We start from the raw sequence: 27,062 nt of genomic DNA on the forward strand, positions 1-27,062 counted from the left end.
GTCCCTGTCCCATGTGGGGCTCACGGTCTCAATCCCCATTTTACAGATGAGGTAACTGAGGCCCTGAGAAGTGAAGTGACTTGCCCAAGGTCACACAGCAGGCAGGTGGTGGGGCCAGGATTAGAATCCATGACCTTCTGACTTGCAGGCACATGTTCTATCCATTATGCCATGCTGGGAGACAATATCCTTGCCCACAGTGAGCTTTCAGGGTAAGAGGGGAGACAGACATTAGCATAAATAAATGGTTCATAATATATAATTTATAGATACATATACAAGAGAAGCAGCATGGCTCAGTGGAAAGATCATGGTCTTGGGAGTCAATCAATCAATCAATCAATCATATTTTTTGAGCGCTTACTGTGTGCAGAGCACTGTACTAAGCGCTTGGGAAGTACAAGTTGGCAACATATAGAGACAGTCCCTACCCAACAGTGGGCTTACAGTCTAAAAGGGGAATAATAATGATAGCATTTGTTAAGCGCTTACTATGTGCGAAGCACTGTTCTAAGCATGGGGGGTAATCAGGTTAGCCCACGTGGGGTTCACAGTCTTAATTCCCATTTTACAGATGAGGGAACTGAGGCTCAGAGAAGTTAAGTGACTTACTCAAGGTCACTCAGTTGACAAGTGGCGGAGCTGGAATTCGAACCCTTGACCTCTGGCTCCCAAGCCCAGGCTCTTTCCACTGAGCCACCCTGCTTCTCTAAATAAATAGAATAGAATAGAATAGCACTGTTCTAGGTGCTGGGGGGATACAAGGTGATCAGGTTGTACCACGTGGGGCTCACAGTCTTAATTCCCATTTTACAGATGAGGTAACTAAGGCCCAGAGAAGTTAAATGACTTGCCCAATGTCACACAGCAGACATGTGGCAGAGCCGGGATTCGAACCCATGACCTCTGACTCCCAAGCCCAGGCTTTTTCCACTGAGCCACGCTGTCAGAGGTCATAGGCTCTAATCCCTCTTCTACTACTTCGTCAGCTGTGTGACTTTGAGCAAGTCACTTAACTTCTCCGAGCCTCAAGTACCTCATCTATAAAATGGGAATTAAGACTGTGAGCCCCATGTGGGACAACCTGACTACCTTGTATCCCCCCGAGTGCTTAGAACAGTGCTTGGCACATAGTAATCAGTTAACAAATGCCATCACTATTACTATTATTATTATAAGAGCTACTTATGGCCAAAGTTACTGCAGCATAGTGCTAATGCTGTGTCCTAGAATTATATCAGCAAGGGGTTACTGGAGTACTTGCCTTGGTAACTGCTGTGGTATTCTCCTCCCATATTAGACAGCTATTTTCATGATCTCTTTTGAGTCAGCCCACTGTGGGAAATGCTCTAGGGCAGACTTTGGTCTAAAATCTTCACCACTGATGGCAAAATACCTGTAGGCATTCCCCTACTTCTGATTGTTCGACTCCCCACCATATTAAAGAGTGGGTAAGAACCCATGAGGCAGTAAATAATTGTCACATATTAAACATATCTAGGTAAATTAAAAACACCTTTCTTTGTACCACTTCATTTTTTGAGTTTTCTTCTACTCAAGAGATGGGCATAGATTTTCACATTGTAATGACTTTGAGAGCCACGATGGTGTATTTAGTTTCTTTTTGTCTTTCCCAAGCCTTAGTACAGTGTGTTGTTCCTCAGGAGGCCCTCAACAAAATAATAATGGTATTTGTTAAGCGCTTACTATTTGCCAAGTACTGTTCTAAGCACTGGTACTTTCAGACCAATTCGCTTCGGTTAAAATCCCCAGTGAATTAAATGTGATTGAAAAGATGGAGTGACTGACATTCTTTTTAATGTTATAATCCTCAACACCAGTTTAAGTAGGAAAAAAATAAAGATTTTAAGCTTCTTGAGGAGAAGGACCTCATCTATTTATTTTCTATGCTTCTCAGGGTCTAATACATAGTAGCTGCAAAAGGATGGCTGATTATATATAAGGTTGGGCATGTGGAATGTAAGCTCCTTCTGAGCAGGGAATATATCACTTTGTTATTCTATATTTTCAAGCACCTTGTGCAGAACACCATGCCAAGTTGGTGGTTAATACATGCTACTACTGCTCCTGATGCTCCAGACTGCACTTACTACTTTGAAGTTGTGTCTTGAAAATGGAAGGAAAATTGCAACAAAACTTAATATCCTAGAAAGAGGTTATAAAGTACCTAAAAATAATATCACAAGGCATTTTGGTGCCATTCTGATTTCCTTATAGTTATACTTAAATCTCCTAAATTGTAAATAGATACTGTAACTGTCCCATGGATAGCCCAGGAAATTAGAAACTGTCTCTACACACAAAGTAATTCATGTATCCATTTATAACATCTACTCCAAAATCTTGCTGAGAAGAAAGATGAGGATTTAGTCCTGGGTTATCCATCTTGCCTACACTGATTGAATTCTCTCTAATTGCTCAGTTTTCAGCATCAGTTTGTGTAGATACAGACAATGGATAACCACATCTATTCAGATTTACTCCTATGTCCCACAACATTTCTCTTTTAATAGAAATGACAACTAGATCTTACTCTAATATTGGGAACAAGATTCAGAAATCCCTAAAAAATCAATTTTGGGGAAAGTCATGGAGGTCTGGTAGTGGTCTGATTTGCCTTTTTTAATTTATAATAACAGCTGAATAGATGATTTGATTTATTAGAAAATTTACTATGAAGCTCTCACTTCTACAATTTGAAATGTAACCTCTTTTACAGAATTGATATGTCAATATATTCTGATATAGTACATGCAATCAACATCAGCATTATTTGGACCTGTTAAATTCAGTGTACTTCATTATTTTCATAGAACAATACCTAGAATAAAGAAGAAACATTTTTTACAATATACGTTATATTTACAGTTTACACCAACTCATGTCACTGAAATGCTATGCCAATTAAATAATACGTCAAAAATGAGAACCTCTTTATTGGATTGTCATACAGTACTGTCTGCTGAGTAGCATTGTCTTAAAGGAATAGGCTCTCTAATTAACAGTGGGAGGTGTATGCATATCCCTATCGTTTCTTGAATCAGGATCATTTGAAGAGACAGCAGGTGCTGTCTGGTAAGGAGATTAAAGGTGGTAAAATATGGAGTCTTGCAGTAAGTCAATGTTGTTTTAATGATGTTTCTGGAATAGAGAGATCAGAAGAGGCAGACAGATGGAGTGTAATTGAGATTGTATAGTATTTTACAGGAATGTTAGAATATTTTTTCAATTACATTTAATTCTCAGAGTAGATTATGAAATATATATATATCTGAACCTGCAGCGTCCATCCAAGTGAGCTGATATTAGGAAGAAGAGGCAGAGTTAAGAACATTAGAGTCAAATGAGATTTAGAAAATGTTGGCTTCATAAAATATTCCATTAGGACACACCAACATATCCATCCATATGCTTTAGAATTTATCATGACTTTGGTTGCAATAATGACTTTGCCAGAAGTTCAAAAGAAGTCCCTGCAGTCACACTTTTCCTGATTCTCTAATGCTTTATATGTTCTCTCAATATTCCCAAAAAACTCACCTCCCCCAACATGCCTTCCGTGATTAATTCCAAGGATCACAATTCTTAAAAACACATCAGCTATCTCTAGTACTTACGTACTTAGATACATCCTTGGTACTTCAATCAATAAATTATATTTACTGAATGATTACTGCATGCAGAGCACTGTACTGAGCACTGGGAGTGCACATAGTAAGCACTTAACAAATACCATCATTATTACAATGGAACAGAGTGGGTCGACATGTTCCCTACTAATAATGATAATAATAATGGTACCTGGAAGTGCTGTCTATGTGCCAAGCACTGTTCTAGATACAGGTTATTCAGGTTGGATACAGACTCTGTCCCACATGCGACTCAATTCCCATTTTACAGGTGAGGTAACTGAGGCACAGAGAAGTGCAATGACTTGCCCAAGGACACACAGCAGCCAGGAATCAGCGTGGCTCAGTGGAAAGAGTCCGGGCTTTGGAGTCAGAGGTCATGGGTTCAAATCCCGGCTCCACCACTTGTCAGCTGTGTGACTTTGGGCAAGTCACTTAACTTCTCTGGGCCTCAGTTACCTCATCTGTTAAATGGGAATTAAGTTTGTGAGCCCCACGTGGGGCAGCCTGATCACCTTGTATCCTTCCCAGCGCTTAGAACAGTGCTTTGCACATAGTAAGCGCTTAACAAATGCCTTCATTATTATTATTCTTATTATTAGGAATCCAAGTCCTTCTGAATCCTAGGCCCAAGCTCTATCCACTAGACCACACTGCTTCTCTAAGGAGCTTTCAGTCTAGAGGGGGAGACACACATTAAAATAAATTACAGATACGTACATAAGCGGTGGGGGCTGAAAGTGGAGTAAAGGAGGTACATTCCATCATATATTTTGATGATACTGCTTCTTAATATTTTTAGATGTTTGCCCATTAGAGTGTGAAGTTCTCAGGGCCAGTAATATGTTCCCTGTTTGTTTTGTACTTCTTTTCTTCTCACATCTCATTTTGCCTAGTGGCTGCTCAATACATTCTACTATTACTCAAAAAGCCTCATCTTCTGAAGACCATTGGGAATCATAATGAAAAGATAATAAAGCATTGCCAGCTCTCCAAGATTTTCTCTTTAACTATGCATCTTCAGTGGGGCTAAGGTACTTGCTAGAATGATGGCATAATCAATCATTAATAATAATGAGGAATAATTATGGTATTTGTTAAGTGCTTACTATGTGCCAAGCACTATTCTAAGAACTTGGGGGGACATAAGGTATTCAGGTTATCCCATGTGGGGCTCACAGACTTAATACCCATTATACAGATGAGGGAACTGAGGCACAGAGAAGTTAAGTGACTTGCCCAAAGTCACACAGCTGACAAGTGGCAGAGGCAGGATTAGAACTCATGATCTATGACTTCCAAGCTCGTACTCTTTCCACTGAGCCACTCTGCTTCTCAGTAGAATAGGACTGCCCTGGACCTCACATACAAACCTGCTTTCTTCTTTCTAATGATAATGGAGAAAAAGTCACAAAGAGCACCTTCAATTCTGACTCAGGTCTAGGGGAATTTGCTGAGATTTTCTCAGAATAGTTAAATTTCTGCTTATCAGTAGTCAGGCCTGTGGTCTGATGATGCTGATAAAAGCTACTGTAAAGTCCGCAAAAACAGCATAGCCCTGCTGTTGCTTCCTCCACATTTCTTGTACCTGTCATAATGCAAACATCATTATCAGGCTGTGTTATCATGCAAACAAACACTCAAACCTCTTTTGGAGACAGAACTGATAGAACTAGGCAGGGCAGAATTCTGAGTAGGAAAACACGTTAATTGTTCTGTATACTCTCAAAAGGAATTTCTGATCAATTCACTTAGAGAAAGGGCATTAAATTAAGGCAAAATAATAATGGTAGCCCCACTACTACCATTATTAATGCCTATGTGGTTATAGAAAGGAATTCAATAATTCAGTCTATTGGAACATGGAAGATGACAAAAAGCCCTTTCCTTAAATGAACACTCTATAGCAGACATAGGGATACACTGGTTTTTAAGTTAAAGTTGGATGAATTCTGTACATCATCCTATTTATGTGCCTTTTCACTTCCTAAACTCCATTTCAAAACTGATATATGTGACTTAATTTCCGAACAGAATTGAACAGAATTAAAAGTTCCACAGAAACGCTCTGGGCATGTCACCCCCTTCCTCAAAAATCTCCGGTGGTTGCCTGTCAACTTTCATATGAAACAAAAACTCCTCACTGTTGGCTTCAAAGCTATCCATCATCTCGCCCCCTCCTACCTCACCTCCCTTCTCTCCTTCTACAGCCCAGCCCACACCCTCTGCTCCTCTGCCACTAACCTCTTCACTGTGCCTTGTTCTCACCTGTCCCGCCGCCGACCCCTGGCCCATGTCCTACCTCTGGCCTGGAATGCCCTTCCTCCTCACATCTGCCAAACTAGCTCTAGCTCTCTTCCCCCCTTCAAAGCCCTACTGAGAGCTCACCTCCTCCAGGAGGTCTTCCCAGACTGAGCCCCCCTTTTCCTCTGCTCCTTCTCCCCTCACCAGCACCCCAAGTCTGTTTATTTTATTAATGATGTGTATATATGTATAATTCCATTAATCTATTTTGATGCTATTGACACCTGTCTACTTGTTTTGTTTTGTTGTCTGTCTCCCCCCTTCTAGACTGTAAGCCCATAGTTGGGTGGGGATTGTCTTTTTCTGTTGCCAAATTGTACTTTCCAAGTGCTTAGTACAGTGCTCTGCACTCAGCACTTAATAAGTACGATTGAATGAATGAATGAACTAAACTCATTTGTCATAAAAAAAGATGAAGGATTACAAGTTGCTAACTCCTTCCAACAATGGAAGAGTGGTTATGAATTCTTCAAAGATCAGATATTGCAGGTGTGGAAGAAAAACTTTTACAGACTCTGTGTTGTGTTCAGAAAAATAATCATGGTATTTGTTAAGCACTTACTATGTGCCAAGCACTGTTTTAAGCCCCAGGGTAGATACAAGGTAATCAGCTTGTCCCATGTGGGGCTCACAGTCTTAATCCAGCATGGCTCAGTGGGAAGAGCATGGGTTTGGGAGACAGAGGTCATGGGCTCTAATCCCAGCTCCACCACTTGTCAGCTGTGTGACTTGGGGCAAGTCACTTAACTTCTCTGGGCCTCAGTTACCTCATCTGTAAAATGGGGATTAAGACTTTGAGCCCCACGTGGGACAACCTGATCACCTTGTATTCCCCCAGCGCTTAGAACAGTGCTTCACATGTAGTAAGTGCTTAACAAATGCCATTATTATTATTATTATTATTATTATTATTATTAATCCCCATTTTACAGATGAGCTGAGGCACAGAGAAGTGAAGTGACTTGCCCAAGCTCACACAGCAGACAAGTGGCGGAACCAGGATTAGAAACCATGACCTCTGACTCCCAAGCCTGTACTCTTTCCACTAAACGACGCCGCTTCTCTAAAAGGTATGTCAGAGACTAGTTTTATTATTATGAGCACTTCATCTGGCACTAATAGGGAGAGGGGTTGAGCGGCAGAGATTCCTCTGCTGGTCAAGGCCAGCTCAACTTCAAGCAATATAGAGCTTCTTTATATACCACTAGCACAGCATTCTTAATGATCAGAACAATACAATAGGAGAAATACTTTAGGATAGAAAGCAGGGAGTCCCTGGGGAGTTTTCAGTCCTGGACCTCCTTTGCTCAGGCGATAAGAAGGGCCAGGGGCTTGATTGGTTCAAGGGCGTGATTCTACCATGTTGTAATGTGCTTGACTGAGATGGAGCTTGGCTACTCAATTTGAGTCAATCAACCCTTCAGACATACCCAGAGTGGTCAAGCGGGCCTAGGCAGAGTGATAGGTCTGAGAAAAAGGTGGACAAATGCAGGATTTTGACCACTGTACTGCTAAACAGGAAAGAAGAAAGCCAGATTCATAAAGTACTTCTTCCCTGGCCTTCCCTTTCCTCTCCCAACTAACTTTACTCTTCCCCATCACTGTCAGACAGGAAATTACTAAAAAGAAAAGGAACAATCAAAGCCTATGGATTTTTAAATGACTGTTGCTTTTGTATTCCCTCACTTTGTCCCAGTTTGGATTTATCCAGATTTTTTGGAACCATGCCTATTTGAAGAAATTTTCTACTGTACCTTGCAGAAATGATGATAGAATTCAGAATGCAGCCTTAATAATAATAATGCCCACTGTTGGGTAGGGACTGTCTCTATGTGTTGCCAATTTGTACTTCCCAAGCGCTTAGTACAGTGCTCTGCACATAGTAAGCGCTCAATAAATATGATTGATTGATTGATTGATAATAATAACAATAATAATGGTATTTGTTAAGAGCTTACTATGTGCAAAGCACTGTTCTAAGCACTGGGGGGATACAAGGTGATCAGGTTGCCCCACGTGGGGCTCACAGCCTTAATCCCTATTTTACAGATGAGGTAATTGAGACTCAGAGAAGTTAAGTGACCTGCTCAAAGTCACACAGCTGACAATTGGTAGAGGAGGGATTAGAACCTCTGACCTCTGACTCCAAAGCCCGTGCTTTTTCCACTGAGCCAGCTGCTTCTCAATAATGACGGCATTTATTAAGCGCTTACTATGTGCAAAGCACTGTTCTAAGTGCTGGGCAGGTTACAAGGTGATCAGGTTGTCCCTCGGGGGGCTCACAGTCTTAATCCCCATTTTACAGATGAGATAACTGAGGTAAAGAGAAGTTAAGTGACTTGCCCAAAGTCACACAGCTGACAATTGGCGAAGCTGGGATTTGAACCATGACCTTTGACTCCAAAGCCCGTGCTTTTTCCACTGAGCCACGCTGCTTCTCTAACCCTTCAGACATACCCAGAGTGGTCAAGCGGGCCTAGGCAGAGGGAAAGGTCTGAGAAAAAGGTGGACAAATGCAGGATCTTGACCACTGTGCTTCCAAACAGGAAAGAAGAAAGCCAGATTCATAAAGTACTTCTTCCCTGGCCTTTCCTTTCCTCTCCTAACTTTACTCTTCCCCATCACTGTCAGACAGGAAATTACTAAAAAGAAAAGGAACAATCAAAGCCCATGGATTTTTAAATGAATGTTGCTTTTGTATTCCCTCACTTTGTCCCAGTTTGGATTTATCCACATTTGTTGGAACCACGCCTATTTGAAAAAATTTTCTACTGTACCCTATTACATCTGTAATACAGAAACTGAAAAAAAAGAAAATAATATTATTACCCTCTTCCTTAAAAGAATGGGGATCTTATCTTTATTTGTGGAAGAGTGTTGAAAGACAACAGGGATCTGAGGATTAAAGAATCTGAGGAATGAGGAAACACTTCTACTGTCTGTGCACTGATTCTTCAATATGCTTTTCTTAGTATTATGCCAATGAATAAAATTTACAATTTACAAAAGACATCACAGCATTATTTATTTTGTAACCAGTTTTGGGGGACTACAGATAATCAGTTTTCAGTTTTAATTTGCAGAGGATATAGTTCATCAAGAACAATTTTAACCAGCGATTTTGGATTTTCTAACCTGCACTAGAAATATCATAATATTTGAGGTAAAACCCTAAGGACTGAAATGTTCTATGGCATTGTAAAAGTGTTTAAATCTGTATATTTGACCTTTAAAAGTTACAGAAAATTTGAACTATGAAAACCACAAGGATAATCTTCCCGGACACAAGGATTCGCAGAAGGCTCTACCCCAGAAAAACAGCTATTTGCCATTTTAGAAGGTCATAGGGCTGACTTTTAATATCTTCCAAGAACTCCAAAACTCTCCCTGCTTGAGAAAAGGAAATAGAAATATGTACAGTCATGCTGACCTCAGAGATAACAGGTTGCACTCAGGCAACACCTAGCAGGGAAATTAGCTGCTGAGAACGTTCCCAAGATGTTGGCCCAACTTCCCCATGCATGGTCAGCGGTGCTCGGGTAGTGCTGGAACCGACCTGCAGAATCTTTCTGACCTGACCCACTTGCTGATGTTGCATATGCACGGCCACAATCTTGGCACGATTACAGTTCTCCAGCAATAATTCCCTACCTTTCCCTTTCCTAACTTTTGGCTGTTACCTGAAACAAAAATATCCAAGGATGCTTTGGAAAATAGTTGCAAAAAGTTTAACGAGCAGGGATGATTACTGTTGCCAATCTTGAACTCTTCCAAATGCTCAGGATAGTGCTTGGTGGTGGAACTGTAGGATTGCTTATTCCCCCTGATAATCTCCTTAACCTAACAATCTCCTGGACCCTTTAGGTTGCGAATAGCTGGACAATGTGGGTGCAGTATTGGTGGATGGAGGTAGGCAGAGTATGCCAAAGTGAAGCGTTATAAAATGAAGTGTTGACTAGTGAATAGCAGGATGGATCCAGTCAGGCTTCCTCAGTGAGGCTTTGGATTAGAGGGTATGTGGGCCCATGGGGTATGAGTGGGTGGGCTTGGACAGCACTTGGAAGGAGAAGGAAACTGTGGCTGTCACGGCAAGAGAGAAAGAAGTGAGAGAACCAGGTCATGCTATAGGGGAAAGCTATCAAACTTGCTCTGCCTGCAATGGGGTACGAGAACTGATATTAAGTCAACATGTAATAAAATGTATATTTTTTATCTTTCTTGATATAAAGAAGAGATTCATGAGTGGGCAAGGAGAATCATAAATTGAATGGGATTTTCGTGCCAGTTACTACCTCTGCTGCAAAACAGCTTATCGGTGATTCAGACCTCGTTAGTTTAGAGTTCTAAATTCCCACCCCAGAGTGCTCATTACCCTCCAAGGCTTTGTAAACTCTCACTATAAGGAACAATAATATTCAACTTCAATCCTTTAGGCACTGCCTTCACAAACCAGGTTAAATTATCCTGTACATGTGCACAATTATAATCAGCAAACCTACATAACTGATTCCAAAGCACCACCTTCCCATTATTCATTCATTCAACCATATTTATTGAGCGCTTACTGCATGCAGAACACTGTACTAAGTGCTTGGAAAGTACAATTTGGCAACAGATAAATTACTGAATAGTTACAAATTTGGGTTTGTTTATTCATATTAATCACCTGGAAATAACAACTCTATTCTTCTTTTTTTTTTTTGGTGGGCTAAAGTGTATTTGACTGTATGAGTGTATTTGACTCCTAGCTTTGCCAGTTGCCTGCTGAGAGACCTTGGCATTATCACTTCACTTCACTATTCTGTCCCTGTTTCTTCACAGGTACAAATGGAGATAATACCTGCCTCTCCCTATTTCATAGGGTTGCTTAGAGGACAAAATGAGAGGCAAGGTGAAGATCCTTTTTAAGAATAATAATAAAAAACTATTTGAGGTCAAGGTATTTTATAGCTATGCTTTCTAAGACTGTTGATGAATTTGCATTGATAAAAATCTGTGAAAATAATTGCAGTACTGGTAAAATTGTAATTAATGAATTATAGATTTGGAAATACTGGAATATGATGAGCAGAAGTCAATTTCATTCACCCAGTCCTTTCTGTGAAGACAGTTTGATGACTCATGGAGATAATGACATGTTCCTTTTTGACAAGCTGATATGACTAAAACTCTTTTGTTATGCAAACAATATGAGCACAGTAAATGGTTTCTAACTGATATTTTTTGGGTACAAGTGACATCTTGGACTTTTTAATCACCAGCTTTCTTCTAGAAAATAACATTTTACGCTTACTATTAGCTTCATAAAATCTGTAATTAAGATCACATTTTTCTTGGCAGCAGATTGTTTTTTTTTTTTCAAAGCCTGAAGGACAACGGTTCAATTTTAGTTTGGATGTACTGACAAGAGCCTCACTATTGCTCACATTTTTCATGTAGTTTTGGGGTAATCTTTTGTGGAATTTTCCTCTGCTTTTTATTTTCTCTGCAAATTGAATGCTTATTTAAAACTTACCCACACAGTCTGAAGAAATTTCCCAATCAAGGTTCACGTCTATATTTGGATTATTTTTGTTTTAGTGTATAGGATGGAAGGCAACACTTTGTCCTATACAGAGTTAATTGGCAAGAAACTGAGAAAATACTCAAGCTAACATGCTTGAGTATACTAAAGTATACTCATACTTGATACTAAAGTAGCATAATAGTACTACTAATAGTACTACTACTTCTAATAACATTTGTTAATTATTTATGTTCCAAGCACTGCTAAAGATTAATACAATAAAATTAGATCAGATATAGTGCCTGTCCCACATGGGGTTCACAGAAATAGTATTTGTTTAGTGTTTACTATGTGCAGACCACCTTACTAATGGATGGGAGAGAATCACAAGTGGGAATTATACATGGTCCCTGTCTCTTTGGGGCTCAGAATCTAAGAGTCTGTTTTATTCCTGCTTGGCAATATACTTCATATAAGAGAAGATAAAGCCAAGGTAGTTAAACCATCTCTGTTGCTTCCCTTCCCAACCGCCACCTCGAAAGCCCCCCAAAAGTGATGGTGAAGAATTAATCATTGCCCTTATTTAGTGATGACACACTGTGTGCAGTGCAGAGTATAAAGTCCTTGTTTTGTTTTATGCCGTCGAGTCGTTTCTGAACCATACTGACACCAAGGACACATCTCTCCCAGAAAGCCCCGCTCTCCATCTGCAATCATTCCAGTAGTGTATCCATAAAGTTTTCTTGGTAGAAATACGGAAGCAGTTTACCATTGCTGCCTTCAGCGTAGTTAAATTGTGTCTCTGCCCTTCACTCTCTCCTATGCAGCTGCTGGGTGAGTTTTGACTTGTAGCAGATTGCCTTCCACTCACTAGCCACTGCCCAAACTAGGAATAGAATGGGTAGGCCTCTGCTTGACTCTCCCTCTCGTAAGTGAGACTTGTAAAATACTGCAAATTCTCCAGGTGTGACCCTGAGAGGGGAATAAGGTCTTTAGAAACATAATAGGAAACATAATAGGAACATAGGAGACAAAATCTTAGCCAGGGTACTCCTAAAGTGGTTATTAAAGAATACAGTTGGCTGGATATTTCCTGAACCCCAAAGGTGTTCAGTGATTTACGTATAGGAGAAGGAGAAGAGCAGCTGTAAACTGGACTATGTAGCATAAAAGCAGAAAAATGCTCATCATATTGCTTTGCCTTCCTGGCTGAATGCCGTTTTCCATCAGTCCTGAGTGAAAACAGTTATAGAAGAACAGGAACTCCGCCTTCCTTTCTGAAATGTTCCTGTTGTGAGAATGCCAGGTAGGAGTAGGAAGGTAGAGAATGAGGAAGCACAGTGGGGAAAGCCAAGTCAGAGTCAAAGAGGTGAAGCAAGACAAAAATAGAGGGAATAGAAATGTTGAAGAAAAAAGAGGATCTGCATTTATAAAAGAAGCAGATGACCAAAAACCAGAGATCTGTCCTGTTCTCACTTTAAAGCCAGGGTTAGAGATATTATAAATAAATTAGTATGTGCCAGGCACTGTAGTAAGTACTGTGTTAGATACACGTTAATAAGGTTGGACACAGTTCATGTTCCACATGGGGCTCGTAATCTTAATAAATATTTTACAGATGAGATTACTGAGGCATAGATAAATTAAGTGACTTGTCCAAGGTTACGCAGCAGACATGTACCAGAGCTGGGATTAAAATCCAGGTCCTCTGACTCCCAGGATCATGCTCTTTCCACTAGGCCATACTGCTTCTCCAGGTTTTGCTAGTTTAGCAAAACCTAAAGTGGGGCAAGAAAAACTCAAGTACTCCAGATTAGATCTGGCAGAAATAGACACACAAACATTTTCAACTGCATGGTGCTGTATTGTTCAAGGATTCTGGCCATCATTGGCAAATGATCAGTGTGTTTAAGTGAACCAGGTGGCCAACAGCAAGAGATTAGATGAAGTATGTAGAATCCTGGCTCCACCCTTCGTCGGCTGTGTGACCTTGGACAAGTTTTTGGGTGCCTCAGTTACCTCATCTGTAAAATGGGGATTAAGGCTGTGAGTCTTATGTGGGACAGGGACTTTGTCCAACCTGATTATCATGTATTTAAACCAGTGCTTAGTAAGTGCCCAGCACAGAGTAATGACTTAAATACCATTAAAAATGGAATTGAAAGTCTAAGAACACATTTAAAGGGAGGATGGAATGTGTTGGATGTAACTAGGAGGCTGGCTCATTGTAATGTAATATGAGGAAGAGACAGTAAATGACCTAGGACTTCTAGACCCTTCTCTGGAGGCTAGAAAACAAGGATCAGGGGAGTAGTGTGACCTAGTGGAAAGCACATGGGACAAGCAGGAGCAATTAGGTCAGGGTTGTAATCACAGCTCTGCCATTATTAAGCTATTATGTTATTTTGGGCAAGTCACTTAAACCCTCTGGACCACAGGTTTCCTAACTGTACAATGGGGATGAAATACCTGTTTTCTCTTTATCATAGATCAACGATTCTGTGTGGGATTGAAATTACATCAGATATGATCATTGTGTTTTGCCCATGATATGTACTTTAAAAATGCCAGTTATTTTATTTAATTAAAATGCATATACTATTAAAAAATGTAAAACTCTCCACCACTGATAGTAACATGGGTGAATATAGCAACTACGATATGCATCGATGACTTAGGCTTCCTTTTATACAGATGTATTTTTGGCAGGAGAAATGATACATCAATCAATCAATTAATGATATTTTTTCATCACTTATTGTGTGTAGTGCACTTAGAAGAAGAGACAAAGAACCCAAATTCGAGTCCAAGTTGTACCACTAAACTGTTGTCACCACAGAAAGTCACTTAACTTCTCCATACCTCAGTTATCTGGTCTGCAAAATGGGGATAATAATACCTGCCATTCCTACCTCCCAGACCTGTTGTGATGGCAAAAATGAGTTAATTAATATGAGAGTACTTTGGTAATAAAAGTGCTATAGAAAACCAAGGGTGAGAAACTGTGATCTAGTGGAAAAAGCACAGGCCTAGGAGGTAACGGACCTGAATTCTAATACCGACTCCGCAATTTGCCTGCTATATGACCATGCGCAAGTTATATAACTTCTCTGTGCCTGTTCCCTAATCTGTAAAATGAGGTTTCAATACTTGGGTTTTTTGGACATTAATGGACGTTAAAATAAATTAACTATATGTACTTAAGTGTTGTGGGGCTGAAAGTGAGGTGAATATCAAGTGCTTAAAGTGTACAAATCCTAGTGCATGGGTGAAAAAACAACCAAAAACTAAAATAAATATAAATTATTTTCAAACTTTTATTATGATTCTTACTCAAATAGAACAACCACTAACTAGTCTCCCAAATAAATGTACTTTCAATCAGATATAACGGTGCATGATGGGAAGCAGCATGGCTTAGTGGAAAGAGCACTGGTTTGGAAGTCAGAGGATCTGGGTTCTAATTCTGGCTCAGCCACCTGTCTACTGTATGAACTTGGGCAAGCTGCTTACCTTCTCTGTGACTCAGTTTCCTCATCTGTAAAATGGGGATTAAAACTTTAACCCCCCAGTGGCAACCACCTGATTTCCTTGTATCTACTCCAGTGCTTGGAACAGGGCTTGGCACATAGTAAGTGCTAAACAAATATCATTATTGTTATTAATATTATTATGTATAGGTTGAAAGCTCAAAATAAATTGATGTTATTGAATAGAGGGAAAGATTATTACACTAACACCTAGGTAAGCCTTCCCTAAAAGATGAACCCCAAGCCCCCAAACTGCTCACGTCTGTTTCTATGTTCCCTAGATTACTACAGATCTTGTAGTATTACTGTAGGTGACATACAGCAGGAATTGTATAACTCCATTCACAGAAAAAAAAGATGTGTAACTCCATTTGCAGAAGAAAAAATGTATGAACACTTTATCAGATCACATCCTTGTCGTATCTTCTCCTAAATCTCCTCTCAAAGGCCAGGCAAAGGGAATTCATTCATTCATTCAATGCATTCAAAGGGAATCACACAACCTGCCTGTTAATAAGTGTTCTAGAAAGCATTCATTCATTCAATCAATCAATCAGTGGTGATTATTGAGTGCTTACTGTGTGCAGAGCACTCTTCTAAGCATTTAGGAGAGTAAAATGCAAATGAGTTAGCAAACACATTCCTACCCATAATGAGCTTACAGCAAAATCCATGAATGTTTCTTGCATTGAAATTGATTTAAAACCACACAATTACCCTGTTTTCCCAAGCACACCTAATGCACGCTGCAAAAATTTCAAGGATCTTCAAAACTTTCAAGGGGCTTATTAATGTAAGAACCTCACTTGACTAGTGAGAGCAATGGAATATTAATACTCTTTAATTTACATCAGTAAGAGAAATGAAGGAATAGAAAGTATTAGGTTGAGCTAGGACACATATATTTTCTAGGATTACATCCTTCTTCAGTTCATCTCTATTTTATTGTATTCTCCCAAGAACTTAATTCAGTGATCTGCTCACAGTAAGCACTTAATTAATAACATTAATTGACTGATATAGGTACCAAAGGTTTCCAATGATCTACTACCAGTTACTGCTTGGGAATCCTCTAGGTACAAGATCACTTCCTGCTTTATCGTCTGCAGCCTGAAACTGTTCATGAATCATTGACTCATAAATCAATAGCATTCATCAAATGTTATCATCATCATTATCATCATCATCGTTTTCATAAATATGATTGAATGAATCATCATCATCAATGATTTATTTACCACTTACTGCATGCAGGGCACTGTACTAACTGGTTGGGAGACTACAATATAACAGAATTAGTAGACCCATTCCTTGTCCACCACAAGGTTAGAGTCTGGAAGAGAAGGCAGACATTAATATAAATAATTTATAATACATAATTTATATATATATATATATATATATATATATATTATATATATACATAATTATTCTGGGCCAGGGGTGGGGGAAATGCCAACTGCTCACAGGTCACAGATCCAAGTGCGCAGACAATGTAGAAGAGAGAGAAAGCTAGGGAAAAGAGGACTTAATAGAGGTAGGCCTCTTTTGAGAGATGTGATCTTCATAAAGCTGTGAAGGTTAGCAGAGAAGTGATCTGGCTTATATGGAGGAGGAGCAAAGGAGACAGGCTGGAGACAGGATGTGGGAATGGGGTTGGCAACAAGGTGGACCACATCAGGACACCATGAGCAAAAGAAGAGTAAAGGATGTGGTGTGGTGTGGTGTGGACTTGGGCTGTTGTAGGAGATCAGTGAGATAGCAGCGTGGCTCGGTGGAAAGAGCGAGGGCTTGCGAGTCAGAGGTCATGGGTTCAAATCCCAGCTCCGCCACTTGTAAGCTGTGTGACTTTGGGCCAGTCACTTCACTTCTCTGGACCTCAGTTACCTCATCTGTAAAATGGAGATTAAGACAGTGAGCCCCATGTGGGACAACCTGATCACCTTGTATCTCCCCCAGCGCTTAGAACAGTGCTTGGCACATAGTAAGCACATAACAAATACCAAAATTATTATTATTATTATTGTTATTATTATTAGATAGGAGAAGACAAACTGATTGAGTGCTTCAAAACTTATGGTAAGGATTTTCTGTTTGATGCAGAGATGGGTGGGCCAACAATGGAGGTTCTTAAAAAGTGTGGGGACATGGGCCAAACTTCTTCATGGACTGGAGTGAGGAGAAACAGGAGGTAAGGTGGTGAGTGAGGAGGCAGATACAGTGGTCTAGGCAGGATATACGTTCTTGGCTCAGAGTTATAGCAGTTTGAATGGAGAGGAAAGGGCAGTTTTAGCGATGTTGTGAAGGTAGAACCAACAGGATTTGGGGGACAGATTGAATATGTGGGTGGAATGAGAGAGAGGAGTAGAGGATAATACCAAGGTTGTGGGTTTGTGAAATATGGAGAGTAGTGGTTTTGTCTACAGTGATGGGAGGGATCTGAGGAGAACAGGGTTTGTGTGGCAAGATAAGGTGATCTGTTTTAGACGTGCAGTTTGAGGTATTGGCAGGACATCTAGGTAGAGATATTCTAAAGGTAGAAGGAAATGTGAGACTGCAAAGAAGGAGAGAGGTCAGGGAGATGTAGATTTCAGAATCATCCATATGGAGATGGTAATTGAAGATATGGGAGTGAATGAGTTTACCGAAGGAGTGGCTGGAGATGGAGAATAGAAGGGCACCCAGAACTGAGTGTTAAGGGACCCCTGCTGTTAGGGGGATGGAAGCAGAGGAGGAGCCTGAAAAAGAGACTGAGAAAGAGTGGTCAGAGAAATAGGATAAGAACCAAGACAGTACAGTGTCAGTGAAGACAAGATTAAATACAATTTAGATGAAGCAGTGTTGTTTAGTAGAAGGGCTCAGCCTGGATGTCAGAGGACCTGGCTTCTAATCCTGGCTCTGCCACTTGTCTGCTGTGTGATCTTGGGCAAGTCATTGAACTTCTCTGTGACTCATTTACTTCATCTGTAAAATGGGGACTAAGACTGTGAGCCCTTATGAGGGACAGGGAATGTGTCCAACGTGATTATCTTGTTTCTACCCCAGTGCAATAAACAGGACTTTACATTTAGTAAGCATTTAATAAATACCATTAAAAAAAGAGAGAGAGAAGGGTTGGGGGGAGGCACTCTGTCTAAGGCAGCTGAGAGGTCTAGAAGGATTAGAAAAGAGTATAGAAGCCTTCAGGTTTGGTGAGAAGAAAGTCATTGGTTACTTTTAGAGAGATCTGTTTCCATGAAGGGGGTGGCAACAGATCAGAAGGGACCAAGAAAAAAAGTGGAAGAGAGGAAGTGGAGACAGCAGGTGTGAACAACTCTCTCAAGAGGTTTGGATGGGAATGGCAGGACAGAGGTAGGGCAATAACTGGAAGGAGCCAAATGGTCAAGAGAGGGGTTTTTTTGAGGGTAGAGGATACAAATGCATGTTTCAAGACAGTGGAGAAGAAGCCATTAGTTGAAGATGCAAGTCAGGGAAGGAAGAAGAGAGGGGCAAGTGTTTTAATATTGTAGGAAGTGATGGGACAGCACATAGGTGGATGGGGGTAAATTTTGAGAGGAGGGGAGAGGTCTCCTCGACATACTGTGCAGAATATTGGGAGAGTCAAGGAGGGTGGAGGAGGAAGGTGGAACTGGAGAGGACCTGGGAGATCACCCCTGAACATTTCAATATTGTTAATGAAGAATGTGGCCAGGTCATTAAGGGAAAGAGATCACTGGGAATGGGGGACTGGAGATTTGAGGCGGGATTAAAATTTCTGGAACAGTTAAGAGGGTCCCAATGGGCATGGGAGCGAATTAGGAAAAAGTATTGCTGTCAGAGTGGAGGGCAGTGTTGAAGGTGTTAAAATTGAATTTAAGGTGGAGAAGTGCTGGATTTCCACCAGCAGCACTCTGCAGCTCAAGCACAGGAGCATAAATACAATTGATGATGATAAGAAGTGTTCTATGGAGGTGATTCGGGATTGTGAGTTAGTGGTATGAGATCAGCGGAGGGACAAGTGAACAGGGGAGTTGAGTTCAGTGGAGAAGGCGGTGCTGAGTATGTCCATTTGTGTGTCAAAAGATGGCAGTTTGAGTATGGAGACTAATTGAGGTAAGATGCATGCCGACGATCTCCATCACCTCACCCCCTCCTACCTCACCTCTCTTCTCTCCTTCTACAACCCCTCCTGCACACTCTGCTCCTCTGTCGCTAACCTCCTCACTGTACCTCATTCTCACCTGTCCCACTGTCGACCCCTGACCCACATCCTACCTCTGGTCTGGAATGCCCTCCAGCAACACATCTGCCAAACTAGTTCTCTTCCTCCCTTCAAAGCCCTACTGAGAGCTCACCTCCTCCAGGAGGTCTTCTCAGAATGAGCACCCCACCTTTTTCCTCTCCTCCTTCTCCCCCCATCGCTCCCCTCCCTCCCTGTGCCCTACCCCCTTCTCCTCCCCACAGCGCTTGTGTATATTTGTACATATTTATTACTCTATTTATTTTATTAGTGATGTGTATATAGCTATAATTCTATGCTGATGGTGTTGATACCTATCTACTTGTTTTGCTTTGTTGTGTGTCTCCCCCTTTTAGACTGTGAGCCTGTTGTTGGGTAGGGACCGTCTCTATATGTTGCCGATGTGTACTTCCCAAGCGTTTAATATAGTGCTCTGCACATAGTAAGCGCTCAATAAATACAACTGAATGAATGAATTAATGAATATGATGGCTTTAGAATATTGGAGGGAGTCAAAAAATTGGAGGTCCCTTGGGAGAACAAGACAGACTTGTCAGGGGTGAGTGTAAGGGAATGAGGGCAGGTGAGGTTGTGGTATGATAGAGGAATTTCAGAGTTGGTGAAGGTATAGATTGCACAGTAACTAAAGATTAAGTTAGTGCCCAAGATGGTACATGTGTGATGTGGGATGGAGCAAGAAGTCATTAAAATAGAGGACTGAGAGGAAGTGGACTGTGCAGAGCACTTGGAAAAGTACAATAGTGTTAGCAGCCGTGATCTCTGCTCTCAGGGAGCTTACAGTCATTAGCTAAATGACAGATGGCTGGAAGTGATAGTCTATAAGCTATAAAAAGGTAAGGCATAAGCCTCCCATGGAGATAGTAAGAAAAACTGAAATCAAATGGTAATCTTAAATCATGGTTTCTGGGTGAGTTTACAGGCTCTGCTCTCAGGGAGCTTACAGTCATTAGCTAAATAACAGATGGCTGGAAGTGATAGTCTATAAGCTATAAAAAGGTAAGGCATAAGCCTCCCATGGAGATAGTAAGAAAAACTGAAATCAAGTGGTAATCTTAAATCATGGTTTCTGGGTGAGTTTACAGGCAGGATCATAGAGACATTGGAAATTCTAAAGATTGACTCTGTCCACGTGATGTGATACCCGCTAACGTTAGCTTGGTTCTCTATAGTATGCTTGATCTTTGTAGTGTATATGTCTATCATATATATATATATATATATGATATGCATGTGTACGTGATTATATGTGTGCATTTTTAGGAAATGAAACCACAGAGACTGTGAGGTACTATCCCATTACTATATTAATGATAATAATAATAGTAATAATAATAATAATAGTATTTGTTAAGCTCTTACTATGTGCCGAGCACTGTTCTAAGCACTGGAATAGATACAAGGTAATCAGTTTTTCCCATGTAGGGCTCACAGTCTCAATCCCCCTTTTCCAGATGAGGTAACTGAGGCACAAAGAAGTGAAGTGACTTGCCCAAGGTCACACAGCAGACAAGCGGCAGAGCTGGGATTAGAGCTGCTAATCACACTTCTTGGAAGACCAGTGTGGCTTAGTGGAAAGAGCACTAGAGGAGGTCATGGGTTCTAATTCCGCTTATGCCACTTGTCAGTTGTATGGCTTTGGGCTCATCACTTAACTTCTCTGTGCCTCAGTTACCTCACCTGTCAAATGGGGATTAAGACTGTGAGCCCCATGTGGGGCAACCTGATTACCTTGTTTCTACCCCAGTGCTTAGAACAGTGCTTGGCACATAGTAAGCACTTAACAAATGCCATTATCATTGATGACACTTTTTTTGTGGACTTAGTCTCTGGCTTGTGAAGTGGTTTGTGTGTTGGTAAGTGAACCGGGCTGATCTGGGGAGGGTCCTAGCCCCGCAGGAGTCCGACTGTGTTAGGGTCTTGGAGCCATCCCGAGTCATGTAATTTCTGAGAAGCAGCCTGGCCTAGTAGCAAGAGCCCGGGCTTTAGAGTCAGAGGTCATGGGTTCAAATCCCCGCTCCTCCAATTGTCAGCTGTGTGACTTTGGGCAAGGCGCTTAACTTCTCCGTGCCTCAGTTACCTCATCTGTAAAAGGGGGAGGAAGACTGAGCTCCACGTGGGACAACCTGATTACCTTGTATCTACCTCAGTGCTTAGAACAGTGCGTGGCACATGGTAAGCGCTTGACAAATACCATCATTATTATCATCACTATTATTATTAGAGTGTTCTTTGACTGCCAAGCCCATGATCTTTCCACTGAGCCATGATGCTTCTATGCCACCTGCTTTTCCACCTGTTTTCCTGAGAGACAGAAAATAAGCGTGCCTCCAGCATGAATCAAACATTTAAACAAGGAGACAACTGAGCCATGTAGGACAGGACATCAGAGAGACTCTCAGCAGCATTATGAAGGACTATCCTAAAGCCACGCCAAAGCTTCTGATACAAACTGCCTGTGGAATCTGACAAAAAAGGGCTATGAAACTAGAAAATAGAATTCCCTAGCTCAGTCTCTGTGTTCAATAGACTAGAAATGTTTCAATCTGGTAAATTAAATGTGTCTTCCTCAAGGTGCTTCATTTAATGTACTAAAAAGGAAAAAGGCAGTCAGAAAAGATGGGGATACATGGAAGTAAAACCAGGCCATTTATAACTGTATTGCTTTTCTTTCCAGATATAAAATGAACAAACACTTAAATTTTTCAGGTGTCATGGATATTTTGGATGAAATACGGTTAGAATGCCAAACAGCTAACTTATTATGGCACAAGTTAAAAAAAACAACAACATTCTAAGTAGTTAATCTTGAAAACTGAGCTAGATCCTAACGCACAGATGGACTTGGTTTCTTTCCCGAATCTGCTGTTTTTGTTTGCACTGGGAACCCCTATCTCTGCTTCAGTCATCAAGTATAATGCAACAGGACAAGGACAGTAATTGTCATGATTAGGTTGTTGACTTTAAAATTAGTAGAGGCATAACAATTTTCCTGGTAAGAAAATTCAGTCTTGAAAGAAGTAGTAGTAGTATGTATGTATTAAGTACTTAACTGTTTATAGAGCACTTTATAAGTTCAGAAAAAGAGCACAGAGTGGAAACGAGACATGGACCCTCAAAGGCAATGAAATGGATGTTGTTATAATTCTAGAAAAATGATGTTTTCAATATTCAATAACAAACCACATAGTAATAGAGTGAATGCTTAGATTACTGATGCATAATCTATTCTCTGTAGTTTCTTGTGTTTCCTATTTTAATCTACATATTTACAACATTCATTTTTTTAATGGTAAATGTTTTTAAGTACTTACTATGCACCAGACATCATACTAAAATACACTGTACTAGATCCATCATAGTCAGGTTGGACCCAGTCCTTGTCCCAAAGAGGGCTCACAGCCTTAATCCCCATTTCGCAGATGACATATCTGAGGCATAGAGAAGTGAACTGATTTGCCCGAGATAACAGAGCAGATAAGTGGTGGAGGAAAGATTAGAATCCCAGGCCTATTCTCTCTCCATTGAGTCATGCTGCTTCTCAATTTAAAACATATTTAAGAAACTGTGTTCTACAGAGTATTTTCTTATTTGGAAATAACTGAAATCATTAGACATAATTGCAGCAATATGACTGTAATAAAGTTGTTTGGAGATAAGGCTGTCAGATGTAGATAAATTTGAAAAACTAAAATGAACACTGTTCAATATGTTGCCTTTAGCATTTTTGCTGTGAACACACTTCTGACCTTTTTCTTTGGCATCTGTTAGTTACATAGTCTGACAAACTGTTTTCTTTTGCAATCCACAAATATTATCCAACACAATACATTAAATAGATTTCAGCCCTGATGTCTTCTAGTCTTTGAGAGTTCTTAACCTTTGCTTGTATTTCTTTAGAATTAAAATCATTACTCCTCACATTGAAAAAGAGAAGAGGTTTATTTCTGAATGGCAATGGGCCCTTAATTACATATCTTAACCAGAATAAATATTGATCTGCACTTACAGATTTAAGAGTGGCCCAGGCTAAATTATGCTGCTAAACAGATATATAAAGGCACTTAAGATTGCATGTTTTTTGAAGAAAGGACAAGAGACACTTTTATTTCAAAGGGTTAGAATGGGAATTGTGACTCAAATGAACCCATGTGGTTGAGTAACATTTCATAAATATATAGGGCAAGAAGTTCTACAAATAGTTATTCCAAACCAATGTACTGGGTTGAATAAATAAACCAGACACTCTCAAGGACACAATCAGTCAATCAATGGTATTAATTGAGCAGTTACTACATACAGAGCAGTGTACTAAAGAATTAAGAAAGTACAATTCAACAGAATTAGTAGGCATCTATACTTTATTTTATTGTATACAGTGTAGAACCAGACCCTTTTTTCATTCTATGGTGTCTACTATGTTTCCTGTTTCATTGTTTCTCATGAGTAAGTAACTTGGCCAATTGCTGGTTTTTATTTTGAAATTGTTCTCAATTTGTTCCCAGTTGCTGGTAGTTATGGATTGGGAGTTACTTAACATTACTTTTGGCTATTCATGAGTTTTTGATTTAATATGCTGCAACACTTGACTAAGGTCTAAGTTTCCTTTTGCCAAAATTGGACCATCTTTCTGATCTACTTTAATCAAAATGTACTCTGCTTTCTATTTCTGGGACTGCATTGTGATTACTTCTACTTGCACTCCAACTGAAGTTCCAGTATTTTGTGATTTCTAGGTCTTATGTTGCCATACTTGCAGAAGCTAGAATTAAGTATTTTTCAATATTCTATACCTGAACATCTTATTTTCCTTTGTATTTCCAGTAAATATTGTCAGTACTTAACCTGAGTACTTAACCTTACTACTTCAGCAGTACACAACAGCATTTAAAAACATTAAATAGCACCTACTTATAGACTTTTGCTTCAAATACTATTTTTGTAATATTTTAATTCTCAGTTTCAAGAAAGATAAATTTGTTGATAATTCTCCTTTCACTGTAAACTAGGAATTTATACTTTATGTGAATTGAAATATACTTGAAAATTTCATATAAAAACAACTGCTTTCATTCAAAACTGTGCAGCCTGCAAACTGAAAGATTCCTTATCAATTATATCAAATTTCCTCCTGTTTCTTGGACTTCAGATAAAGATTGTAATGAAGAAATAAGAAGGTAGATGATAAGGACATTGGGGAGGAAATACAAATATATATAAAAAGTGTCAAATTTAATTTGAACCTCAAGTCAGATTCAAGGAATGAAGAAATCTTATATGTCTCATTACTTACTTAGAAAGTTACTCTTCAAATTTGTCTTAATTGAATATTACTAAGCACCATTACAAGATTTGAAAATTGGCAGACAAACTTCCCATAATTAGGAGAGAAAACAGAGCAATATTTGATCAATCTCCCTAGACCATGAATTACTTTTATTCTGGAAATGTAAGCACTGATGAAGACATATTTTGTTCCCATAACAGCACTGCTGACCTGTGTCTCTCTTTTTCAATCCTGAGGCAGAATTAAGAAAGCATTTACCCCAACAGGCTCAGAAACAAGAGTCAAAGGTGTTCTTTGTTTCTAGCAGCCATTCTGAGTTGGGAAGGACATTTTTAACTTGTTTCCAACAACAAAAATAGTGTAGCAAATGTGGAGTGGGTAATTCAGTCATATTTTCTGACTCTAAGAAGGAATCTCAGAATTCACCTTTTCAGGTAGAAAACTGGGAACTCAGAGCTTGGCTAGGTTATAATGTGATTGGGGCCTTCACCCCCCCAAAATATGAAATGACATAATTTGATGTATTAACATTATGGTCTGAAAAAAACAATAATAATAATAATGATGGTACTAGTTAAGCGCTTAATATGTACCAAGCACTATTCTAAAAGGGCCTCTCTGAAATTCCAGGATGATTTAAATATAGGTTTATATTTGCAAGTACTAAGACAGACAAACAAGAAAAGGCTAGAGGTGAAAAGAAAAGGTGACAATTTTTCGGTTAATAAAACTGGAAGAATATAACCAGGAAGAAGAAAGGACAATAACAATGTCAATTGAAAAATGAATTATATATGACTTTCTATTAGATGGGTCAGGAAATAAATCTTCAACGATGTTAGGTGAATTTTCAGGATCTCAACAAGTTCTCAAAATTGGAAAATAGAGTTTCATAGTCACCTGAAGATTCACATGGAGTACATTTAAGCAATACTCTGGGAAAATGAGTTTTATCAACAAATTATTTTATTGATATAAAAACGCAAATAGTGGCTTTTCTTAAAATAAGAATACATAGTTGTACCTTTACCTAAGAATTTAGTCATCAACAGTGCTTATTGAGAACCTAACATGTGCAGAGTCCTTTACTAAACCTACAGCAGTTAGTAGACATAATTCCTGCCCTCAAGGATTTTAACCAAAATGTCCTATCAATCAATCATATTTATTGAGTGTTCACTATGAGCAGAGCACAGCGTGGCTCAGTGGAAAGAGCCCAGGCTTTGGAGTCAGAGGTCATGGGTTCAAATCCCTGCTCTGCCAATTGTCAGCTGTGCAACTTTGGGCAAGCCCCTTAACTTCTCTGTGCCTCAAGTTACCACATCTGTCAAATGAGGATTAAGACTGTGAGCCTCCTGTGGGATAACCTGATCACCTTGTAACCTCCCCAATGCTTAGAACAGTGCTTTGCACATAGTAAGGGCTTAATAAATGCCATCATTATTATTATTACTTTGTGTAGTGAGCCCGCAGGAAGCAATTTTATGAGCACCTGTTTTTTAGATCCGACAGAAAACAACAGCAAGAATGAATTTGAGAAGGACTAGGCTACTCTGCTCCAGAACAGACCATCCTTAAGCTGGTCCACGGGGTGGAGCATGGAGGGAGAGTTGGCCTTCCCTCTCTGACTTTACCCAGTAATGAGTCTGGACTAATCAATAACTTCCACCTAGAGCTTCTGTGACGTCCAAGGCAGATAAAAGGCAGTCACTTTGAATTGCAAGAGAAGAAGGAGGTTGCAAAGACTTCTGTCAGTATTCTGCACCACCAGCATGGACTTGAGAGCAGCCATCCTGAGCCGGCAGGAACTTCTCCAACTTTTCTGACGTGGGATCAACTTCATGGACTTGGTGAAACAGGCAGATGGGAAGCTATATTTCTTGCATCGTGTGTGTGCGTGTGTGTGTGTGTGTCTGTGAGTGACAGAGAGTGAGAGAGAGAGAGAGAGAGTGTGTGTATATGTCACTCACCAGCACTTAGATTAAGAATTTATAGCTTTCCACAGTATACACTGATGGTTTGGTTTTCACTTTCAACTTGTCACGGAGTACCCAGTCTACGAAATTCCTGGTTGGTACATTTGATTAGAGGCCCGGGGCTCGTGAGACTTTGGAGAATACAACAGACAACATCCTCTGCCCATAACAGCGTGCTCAGTGGAAAGAGCACAGGCTTTGGAGTCAGAGGTCAAGGGTTCAAATGCCGGCTCTGCCAATTGTCAGCTGTGTTGACTTGGGCAAGTCACTTAACTTCTCTGTGTCTCGGTTAACTCACCTGTAAAATGGGGATTAAGACTGTGAGCCCCCAATGGGGCAACCTGATTACCTTGTAACCTCCCCCGCACTTAGAACAGTGCTTTGCACGGAGTAAACAGTGCTTTGCCCAGAGTAAGTGCTTAATAAAAGTGTCATTATACAAAAAAGGCTTACAGTCTAGAGATGCGATTACAGTCTATTTAGTATTATTAAAGTGACAGCCTTAAAGAGTTTTATTTTCAGACATATAGTTCAGGCAGTAGTAATAGTAATAGCATTTATTAAGCACCCCC

Source organism: Tachyglossus aculeatus, chromosome 4 (genome assembly GCF_015852505.1).
Source record: "Tachyglossus aculeatus isolate mTacAcu1 chromosome 4, mTacAcu1.pri, whole genome shotgun sequence".
In the NCBI taxonomy this organism is placed as follows: Eukaryota; Metazoa; Chordata; class Mammalia; order Monotremata; family Tachyglossidae; genus Tachyglossus; species Tachyglossus aculeatus.